This window comes from Mercenaria mercenaria, chromosome 6, assembly GCF_021730395.1.
Source record: "Mercenaria mercenaria strain notata chromosome 6, MADL_Memer_1, whole genome shotgun sequence".
Classification (NCBI taxonomy): Eukaryota; Metazoa; Mollusca; class Bivalvia; order Venerida; family Veneridae; genus Mercenaria; species Mercenaria mercenaria.
This window is the reverse complement of record NC_069366.1, coordinates 17445913-17456323: the sequence shown is the minus strand read 5'-3', so window position 1 is coordinate 17456323 and position 10411 is coordinate 17445913. Positions and strand designations below refer to the sequence as shown.

At 31.6% G+C, this 10411-nt stretch overlaps 1 long non-coding RNA gene across 1 annotated transcript; it reads right to left on the bottom strand.

Annotated features, from left to right (window-relative positions):
* Window positions 1–2935: 2935 nt before the first annotated feature.
* LOC128557623 (uncharacterized) lies at window positions 2936–7314 on the bottom strand. Its single transcript, XR_008371272.1, has 3 exons — window positions 7225–7314; window positions 5538–5634; window positions 2936–5065 (listed from the first exon to the last, which is right to left on the bottom strand). It is a non-coding gene; the product is annotated as an uncharacterized LOC128557623 (long non-coding RNA).
* Window positions 7315–10411: the final 3097 nt, after the last annotated feature.

Genomic DNA, 10411 nt, shown 5'->3' with positions numbered 1-10411 from the left:
ATTTCACAGCTTAAAATACTTACAGCAGTACCCTTTGTCTGATATTTTTCATAGAAAAATCGTTCGGCATGTTGCTATTATTCTCATAGATATTGTTGAATTGAAAATAAAACACCGAAGCTGTGTTCCTTAAATAGACCAGTGTCAACGCTTTTGAATTTTAGATTGAGATATATAGGTCACGGGCTCCGTTTCTACTGTAGCTTCAGTTCAATTAAAAAAACACAATTTTCTACTGAAATTTGAACAATTCTAGAGCTTTGTTTTAGTATATAAGTGACAAATCTTCAACGGAAACTGAAAAATAGGTATTACAATTCAAACTGCCAGTTTTTTTTATTTGAAAATGGCCGTAACAAGTAACATTCTCCAAACGATATTCCAAATAACATTCTCCAAACGATATTCCAAAAAACATTGGTTACCATCATCCATTTTCTTACATTCCGCAAAACATTTCAATATAATTACATAAAAGAAGCAAACTATTGATAATTATTCGGAGCAAAAGACTCATAAAATATTTAAGCAAATAATGGCTGTTTGGAAACAGTTCAAATAAAGAAAATGCACAGAATTACGTACTTTCAAAATAAAAGCTATGATTTTGCGCGGTAAATGACACGTAACGTCATGACTTCAATAACGTCATTTTAAGGCAACATTGTTTTGAAGCGTTTCTGTGGCAATTTATTCATTATTTCTGCATTATTAAACCATAAAGCATCAGATCGGAGACAGGTATATGATCTGTTTTCAGAAGAATGGATATACAAACACATTTAGCTTGTCGTAAACGTTGTCGTAAATCGTCGATTTAGCTTCCGGTTTGACATGCGCACATACAAATATTAAGGTAACCTACCTCCTTAATCAAGTTACTTGCTTTATTGCGTAATTTAGTATACTGTTTCCGATCAGATATATTTTTTGTAGTTAGAGCTTTTCGTTTCATTCGGTCTTTTTGTCGGGTCACACGATTTTGTCGGGTTACACGACGAACTTCAGAGTCTTACCATGGCTTATCATTAGGTCTTATTGTAATATAACTGGTTGGAATGCAGTTCTTCGCAAGTTCAATAAATTTATTAGTAAACTGGCATGATGCCTCATCAATAGTATTACACAATTATTGCCTTTTAGTGAGGTCGATATATCGACCGAACCTAAAAGGTAACAATTGTTTTATTATTAAATCCAGCCTAATTATAAGTATAAAAATTAAATACAAATATATGCAGCCTTTGGTAATTTTTCGTAGTTAATTGTGTACGATGTCACATTGTCTTGACGGCAAACCATTGTTGTTTACGTATGACGTTACATTTATTCGTACCTAAGCGATTTCGCACGTGACGATTTTCGATGCGGTCAATATGTACTTTAGGCCCCGCACACCAGTCAATATGATAATTTATCACAGATTATGTGACCGTGTTTAAACCAATCGCAATCAACAAAACATCAATTTAATAATAATTGAATTTATAAATGACCAGTCTGTATTTCTTATCAAATAGTTTAATTTACAGTTTATAATACCAGACACGCCTTTTGTACGGTACTGAGGAGGGTCGGTCAAATCTAATGTAAATGAAAGTACTTAAATGATCGCTAATGTTTGTCGGTTTATCAAATGTACCGTGATGCAAAACTGAAATATCATTTGAAATAACAATCGGATCAGCGGATTGCGGTGTGATTTGAGTTGGTTCTGTTGTAACATTAACCATGTCGTTTAACATTAGTATATCTCTTTATTTGTGACTGTTCAAATTTAGTTGGTCCTCGTTGATGTCTCCTACAATCAAGATTTTGTTGCTTAAATCAAAAGCTTTTTCAATAGAAATATTAAGTCTCTCCTAAAATCGACAGTAGCATTAGGCGGTTTATAGACTATAGCAATTAAAAATATTTCATTTCGACATTTTACTTTTAAATTATTTCTCAATGATTCTGGTAGATTAATGTTCGAATGTTCAAAAATTCTACTAGATATAAGATGTTCTGTGACATATATTAAAAGGCCTCCTGAATGACTGGTACTATCTTTGCGATACGGCTCACTATAGTTGTCTATGTCAACTAAAATATCTAAATGTGTTTCGGTAAAGCAGAGCAAATCAAACTCTAACCAGTTGACTCTTACAAAATTAAGTTTGTTTCTAATACTTCTAATATTTTGATGAAAGATAAACAAACAGTTCTCATCATTGTTTATCGGACCAGGATTTACTTCAACATCCCCAGATAATAGCAATATTTTTATCAAGATAAAAACATATTCAACATTCAAAAACAAAAATCGTCTGCTGGAATAAATTCTCTGATTCCAGCATGGAATGTTCCAAAGGATACTAAAATTGCATTTTGTAGATTAACAAAATTAAGAAAAATGTTGTCATTAATTGTTTTATTAGACAAGAAGTACTACGTATTATTTGCAATAAGGCATTAACAATGATTAGAATTGGCTGACAGTAAAAACGACATCTTCCCTTAATTTTCTGAGAACTATTGTTAACAGGACCTATTGCCGCTCGGTAGACACATAGCTCATTCATCACCTAAATGGATATAGAAATATGTAGAAAGTACATTTTGTAGCGGCGTATTGGTCGTAAATCGTAGGCCCCAAGACGCTGGACATTCAGAACAGACATAAAGTAGAGAGAGAAAATATAAGAAAAATATGTACATGAAAAATAGCCCATCCAATACACAGATGCCGCATGTTAGAAATAAACAGCAACTGCAACAGTTGGAAAATACAACATTACATGTGATACTTAAAATGAGCATTTTCACGACCATCAAAAACATAACATATTCGTACACACTTATACCACACATGCAAATATACATGCACACATATATGTGACAGAGCATGAGATTTTGGGTTCAAATGCAATTTTGGTCAAAAATAGGGTTTTGGGCTAATCTGACAGACTGACCCGTTCTGAGTAAAAATCTTCAATTTGACAACAAAAATCAGCCGTTGTCATGGAGATATTATCCCTTTTCGGACACCATGTTTTTGTCTAACTGTATCAAAATTGAGGCAGTACATCTTAATAATGACTCCATATCTAAATAATATCAAGATAAAATACATGATGAAATAACAAAAGCAACATGCAATTAATGGAATGTATTTCTTTTTGTCTCTTTCTTTCATGTAGTATAAAAGTATTTATGTTCTAAAAATCGTTTCTATAGCAACACTGTTGTTTAACCTCTTTTTTAACAGTCTATTGATGAATCTAGCAATAAATTACATAGAATGTGAAATAAATACACAATTAACTTTTTCTAGTGTGCAAGCATTTTACAGACAACTGTTTTATGACATTCTTTTGAACAAAATACAGACTTTATTTAATATCAAATTAGACAACATCCCAAAAACTAGGACATTAATCTTATTGTTATAGAAACCTTATCTATTAAACAGTAAGAAAGAAAATCAAGCAAGAAGATATAATTATTAGACTGTTATTATCAACTATGAGGTTGCTAAAATTTCAGAAGACTTAGATATACTGATCAGTGAATCATTACCATGGCAACGATGTGGTATTTTCTTACAAAAATACTAACATTACCATGGCAACAATGTGGTATTTTCTTACAAAAATACTAACATTTTTGTCAATTTCTTTGTAATAATTTGAATATTTGAAGTGTTTTTCCATATATTTACATCAAAATCTGTCTGTTTTCTTAATTTAAAGTAAGAGACATCATTCCATGCAAATTAATGTAATATTGTTTGAGAAATACATAATTTTTGGATACATCTCTCTCAGTTACAACTCTTGCCATTTTAAGGCAGACTTGTGTGATAACATAGTGCTTTGCTGGTGCAATTATTATATATGAAAATATATTCACTAACATATTACAGATTAACAAATATAACATATAAACAAGAAAGATGTTGTTTACATATGATGATATCCAAAATAATTTAAAAGTCAAATTAACGTTACCATGGCAACAATGCACTATTTTCTTAAAATAGTAGTATTTTTGTAAATTTTCCAGAAAGAATCAGAACATTCATTTAGCATCTGTTCAGTATACATTTGTTTTACACCATAAATGGTCAATTATGATCATTTATAAAAAAAACATATTTCATGTAATATATTTTGACTTTGAGAACTACATATTTTCCTGATATGCCTACCTGCATTACAACTCTGCCATTTTATGGCAGATTTGTGTTATGACATGCTTTGTTGAAGCAATGATTACACATAAAAGATATTTTCTTGCAGAACATAGTCTGATTAGCAGAATATAAACAAGAAACATGTTGTCTACATAATCAAACAAATCTAAATTTAAGTCAAATTTGTGTTACCATGGCAACTCACAATGTTTTGCAACAAAAATTAGCTATTTCTGCAAAGTTCATGTGAAATATCTTTTAACACAATTAAAGCCATGGATTTACATGATTAATTCTTGAAATAAAATATATTATATTTAGCCAGTAACAAATATTTTCTGCTATATTGGAAGTTTTCTGTCATGGCCATTTCTGGGAAAATCTTTCCTACACTCACACTGGCAAGGCAGTTTTGATTGTAAAAATGTTTCATCCATAGGTTGTGCTTTAAATGTCACACATGTAGTAGTTTTGAAACAACTAGGATTCATTCAACAGACATGTCTTAATATTTCATGCATGCAGTTTTGGAAAATTCATAAGTTAAATTCTGTATTGTTAGAACAATTAAGATAATGCTTTTCAAACCACTTCACAGCTGTCTTGGCAACAAAACACTTATAAAATACTTTTACCCAATATTTCTCACAGTTGACTAAGTTTTACTTTTTCTTGAAACACATTTGTAATTTGAATTAGAATGTTTAACTTTTTCAAGTCATGAGGGCAAGAAACATGTCCTTATTTGTGCAATATGGAGTTATTTGCTCATGTAAGTAGTTGTGACATGCACTCTATTCCATAGGCATGATTTAAGCTGGATGATCAGTAGAACATATTATTTCCTTCTGTTTCATTCCCATTCACATATTCATAGTTCTTTCATCACTGCAAAACAAAAATTTAACAACATTAGAACTTCATTTTAAGATTAGTATAAGGTCACAGTATATAAGACTGTAAAGCATCTTTTTAAGCTTAAGAGAGTCCTTTTGATAAAAGCTGAATGAAAGCAGAATTGATAAGTATAAACTCATCCAAGAATCTTACAGTATTCAAGCAGAAAAGTAGCTTTTCAAGAATACATAATCTATCTAAGATTCTGACAGACTGGACATACAATTCATGCAATCATACTTAATGTAAACATACATACATGATATATTTAATTATTAAATATCATTATTTATTCACTTCTTAATATACTAACACATATTTGTTGAATGGGCCTATAATTAAAATCTTTTCTCTTAAAATGTTATGAATAAAATAGATCATTTATGTTTGTTACTTTAATGTCTTTATCTTTTTTAGAATAGCAGTATAATAACTGTAAAAATGTATGAAGGAATTTACAAACCCCCAAAAACTCCAGCTTGTGGTGTATAGACCTTCCTGGAAAATCCTTTAACTGTTTAAGGTCATTGCATCAAGCCAAACAATCCTCAGTGGTTGAACTGTAAAATGAAAAAAATACTGAAAAAGGCTGAAATGTAAGATAAAAATGCTCTGGGCAGTTAGCTCAGTACATAGAGCACAAAGACTTCTATAAGAAGTGTAATAGGTCTGAATCCCTGGCAAGACTTTCAAAACAAAATGTATCTAACGTTAATTCATTTTACAAAGTGGCTGTCAGTGACTTGCCAAGAACAGTACAAGATGGTGAGGATTCCAGAAATAATGGCCAAGTGAACAGTATGCAGATTTAACAAAAATTTGAAAAGCTTTAGAAAAAAAACATATCATTCCAAGTAAACACAATATTTATGCCTTGTAGAAGTTTTATGTATGGACTGATTTGACATTACAAGATAGAAATAAGTTATTGAAGCTGACAATAGATGTGTTTCAATTATTCCTGATCAGTCACTTTCATGGCATGGCTATATAAAATGATCAGGGCTTTAATTATGTAACTAAACACTATGACTGACTATTGTGTTTCTGTTTGGCACCAGAGTCACAAAGTCTTCTTGCATAGAATCTAACTGTCTTGCATACTGATTCTACTGAATAAGAGTTCAAAACGATTAAAAAACAAGAGCTGTCGGAGGACAGCAACGCTCGACTATTCAACAGCCTTGTCGATTGAATGAATAAGAAAGTCGAAAAAGGGGCATAATTTAGTAAAAAAGCAAAATAGGGTTATGGAACCTGCATAGTGCTTATCAGCTCATGACAGTGGACAAGTGTATGAAGTTTCAATCCATTCCCGTAAGTGGGTACTGAGATACCAGCTTACATATGAGAATTTAACCAAAAACTCCAAAGTTGAAAAAGGGGCATAATTTTGTAAAATGCGAAGTTGAGTTATTGACCCTTTGCACTGCATGTCATATCATGACAGTGAACAAGTGTGTGAAGTTTCAATTCTTTCCCATTAGTGGATACTGAGATACCAGCTTACATACAAAAACTTAACCAAAAATTTCTATGTTGAAAAAGGGGCATAATTTTGTTAAAAAGGAAAATAGAGTTATGGGACCTACTTTGTGCATGTCAAATCATGACAGTGAACAAGTGTGTGAAGTTTCAATCCATTCCCATTAGTGAGTACTGAGATACCAGCTTACATACAAAACCTTAACCAAACATTTCTAAGTCAAAAAAGGGGCATAATTTTGTAAAAAAAGCAAAACAGAGTTATGAAACCTGTGCAGTGTAAGTCAGTTTATCACAGTGAATAAGTGTGTGAAGTTTCAATCCATTCCCACAAGTGGTTGCTGAGAAACCAGCTTACATACAAAAACTTAACCAAATCGGGACGCGGACGCGGACGCCGACGCGGACGCCGACGCATGGGCGAGTCCAATAGCTCTACTATTCTATGAATAGTCGAGCTAAAAAGTTTAATTCATGGCAGATTTAATAAATAATATATAGTGTACAATACAGTGACACTTGTAAATAAAATGTGAATTGCGCTACCTCCAAACTGTCATTAGTGTCAAATCCGGGCTATTTTTCGAAAAGATATCGGACAAAACAGTCGATACGAACTCAGATAATATTTTCAAACCCTACATATCGCTTAAATACTTACTTACCTTGAGATTCGTTAACTGTCATTCTTTATACAATCGAAATAAATCATCAAATAACTGTTTTTGGTAGTTTCATTTTCTCCGGGACCTTCCATGTTTACAAATGGCGTGTCGATTCAAAAGGCGATAAATTAATTATCAATCATTCAAAAATTTTAAAGAAACGGAATTGCAAAACACGGAAATGTTTAATATGTCACTTCATTTAGTTCTTGTGGCAGGGTAGAGTATTATTGAAAACAATAATGCCTTAATTGCCGTGAACACGTGGTAACGTCCACCATTTTTTGTGACGTAACTTTAATCGATGTTTTCTCAAATGACGTAACGCCGAATTTGGACCCAAAATGTCATGGTGCGTCACATATTTGAATATACATCTATATATATTAACATATGTTTACATTATCATACACATATACTATACTAAAGTCATAGCTAGGTGTACTTAATAGGTATTTATATACATTATTTCTACTTTAACTCTAGGAAGGGACATAAATCTGTTCAAGATTAGAAGTGTAATAGATAAATTAGCCTCCCTTGGACCAGTTTTCTTTAAACAGCGGTGAGCATGGGTATCAGGGAAAAATCTTGAGACAGTCAGATAGCTTTATAAAGTGTACTACATATTGAGTGTTAAAAATGGAAGCAAGGAGTATTTATAAAGGGATATTGCTTTCTTGGAATTATGAAGGTAATCGTTTACTTTTTTTGTTAATTTGTATGATTTTGAGAGTTCATTCATGTACGTTTACTAATAGTTTGAAGTTTTCAAGTTTATTTCTACATCAGGGCATATAATATGCATGTGATGAGAACAATGATATACATATTGAATCAGTAACTTCAAAGACAATGCTAAGTATACAAACAACAAAGCAGCATATTGTTATCTAAAAAAATAAATCTATAAGACATTTTACTGTTTCTAAGAGTTACACATGTGTATCCAACTATGAGATCAATAAATTTTACACGGAGAATGACATTATTTAAACTTAGACAAAATGGTTTTACAAAATAATGCTAGTTTAATAAGTTTTAACTTAATTTTACAATTCATAAGATCATCTTATTTGAATGAACTAGGATGGTTAAAATAGTACTTTGGCACTGACTTTTTTCTACTGTCACTGAAGAAGTCACATTCAAATAGATAGTGAAATTCATCCCCAATTGAATGTTTGTCACAAAGTGTACATTTTCTTTCACAACGTTCTATGTTATAATGTCTTCCCTTCTCAATAGGTAAAGAGTGATTCGTAGTTCTAAATTTACAAAGAGTCTTAGCTAAATTATGTGGCAAGATATCCAGATATTTTTCAAAACAATGTACTTTTTATACATACGATATACAAGACATTTCGGAGAGTTATCAACAGAGTTATTCCAGTGTTGTACAAAATGATCTTGCAATCTAGTCTTAACCAGTGATTTGAAATGTCTCAAGTTTGTAACCTTTTGGTTAATAAAATATTCAGACAAACCAAGCTCGTCAAGATTAGACTTAACAAAAGATATCCAAGGGGAAGTAAGTATATTGCTATTATGCAAATGCAAAATAGTTTTATATAATATTTTTACAAATTTTATCATCTTTAGTATTTAATAATTTGCTCCAATAACATAATACTCTAGATTTGGCTTGCAGTGTAATAGGCATAATACCTAGCTCACCGTACACCATACAGTTTGGTGTGGATGATTTCAAATTCAAGATGAATTTACAAAATTTTAAATGAAATTGTTCTAAAATCTTAAGATTTTCAACACCCCAGGCCTTACCTCCGTACAACAAAATTGGTGCAATCATTGTATCAAATTAATGTAATTGCATAGAGATAGTAAGATTAAGTTTACCGGATTTCTGGATAATCGAAAACATGGCACGTCTTGCCTGTTCTACAAGTTTTGCTTTGGCTTTAGAAAAATTGCCATTATAATTAAAAAGTATACCAAGATACGAAAAGTCTTCAACAATCTTAAATCTTTTGTCATTATAGAAAAAGTCAGGAATACATTTCAATTTAGATTTACCAAAAACAACTACTTTAGTCTTATCCTCATTAACTTGCAACCCCCACAATTTACAATAATCATGCATTGCATTTAAAGCTCTCTGTAACTCAATATGACTTTCAGCTAACAAGACTGTATCGTCAGCGTATAACAACAAGAAAATCCTTAGGTAAACTTCCATATCATCATCACTAAGACATTCAAAAGTAGCCATAGACATTGAAGCCAACCCTTCAAATTTTGTTGACATATATCGAGTAAGATCATTCAGAAATACTGAAAACAAAATGGGCGATAAATTTTCACCCTGACGCACACCAGTTTGACTACTAAAAAAGCTGGATAACACATTATTGACTTTGACACAAGATTTGGCTTTGGTGTACATGTTATAAATAATTCTTATACATTTTCCATCTACATCATGGGCCAATAATGTTTGCCAAAAATACACTCGATTCACAGAATCAAACGCTTTCCTATAATCAACAAAAGCACAGTACATCTTTCTTCCAAACCCTAAATAAAAATCAATCAATAGTTTTAGAGAGAATACGTGATCAACAGTACCACATTTTTTACGAAAGCCTGTCTGTTCTTCTTTAAGTAAATTGTAATCTTCTAAGTAACTATTAAGTCTTTCATTTAAAATATTTGTGAACAATTTGCCAAAACAGCTCACGATAGTAATGCCTCTGTAATTGTTGGGATCCTGAATGTCACCTTTATTTTTATATATTGGTAAAATAACTCCACGACTCTAAACATCAGGAAAAATTCCTGAATCCAATGCAATCTTAAACAACTGACATACTAGAAACAAAAAAAATTCATTATTCGCGTATTTTAAGTACTCATTTAGTATATTATCAAACACAGAAGGGCTTTTGCTATTCTTCAAGCCTTTGACAATCTTTTTGATCTCATCAATAGTAATTTCCGCATTTAACATGTCATTATTACAAGACAAATCAATACCCAAATCACCAGTATCCCCCTCCTCAACATTAACAATGTCTTGATTTAATTTCACAAAATGCTCATAAAATACCTGACTAGAAATATTGGAAGTAGTGTCTTTTTTCTCACTTGAGTATTTATTTAATAGTCCTCAAAAAGCTTTCGGATCAGTAGAGCGTAAGTTTGCTAGTTTCTTACTTACACCTTG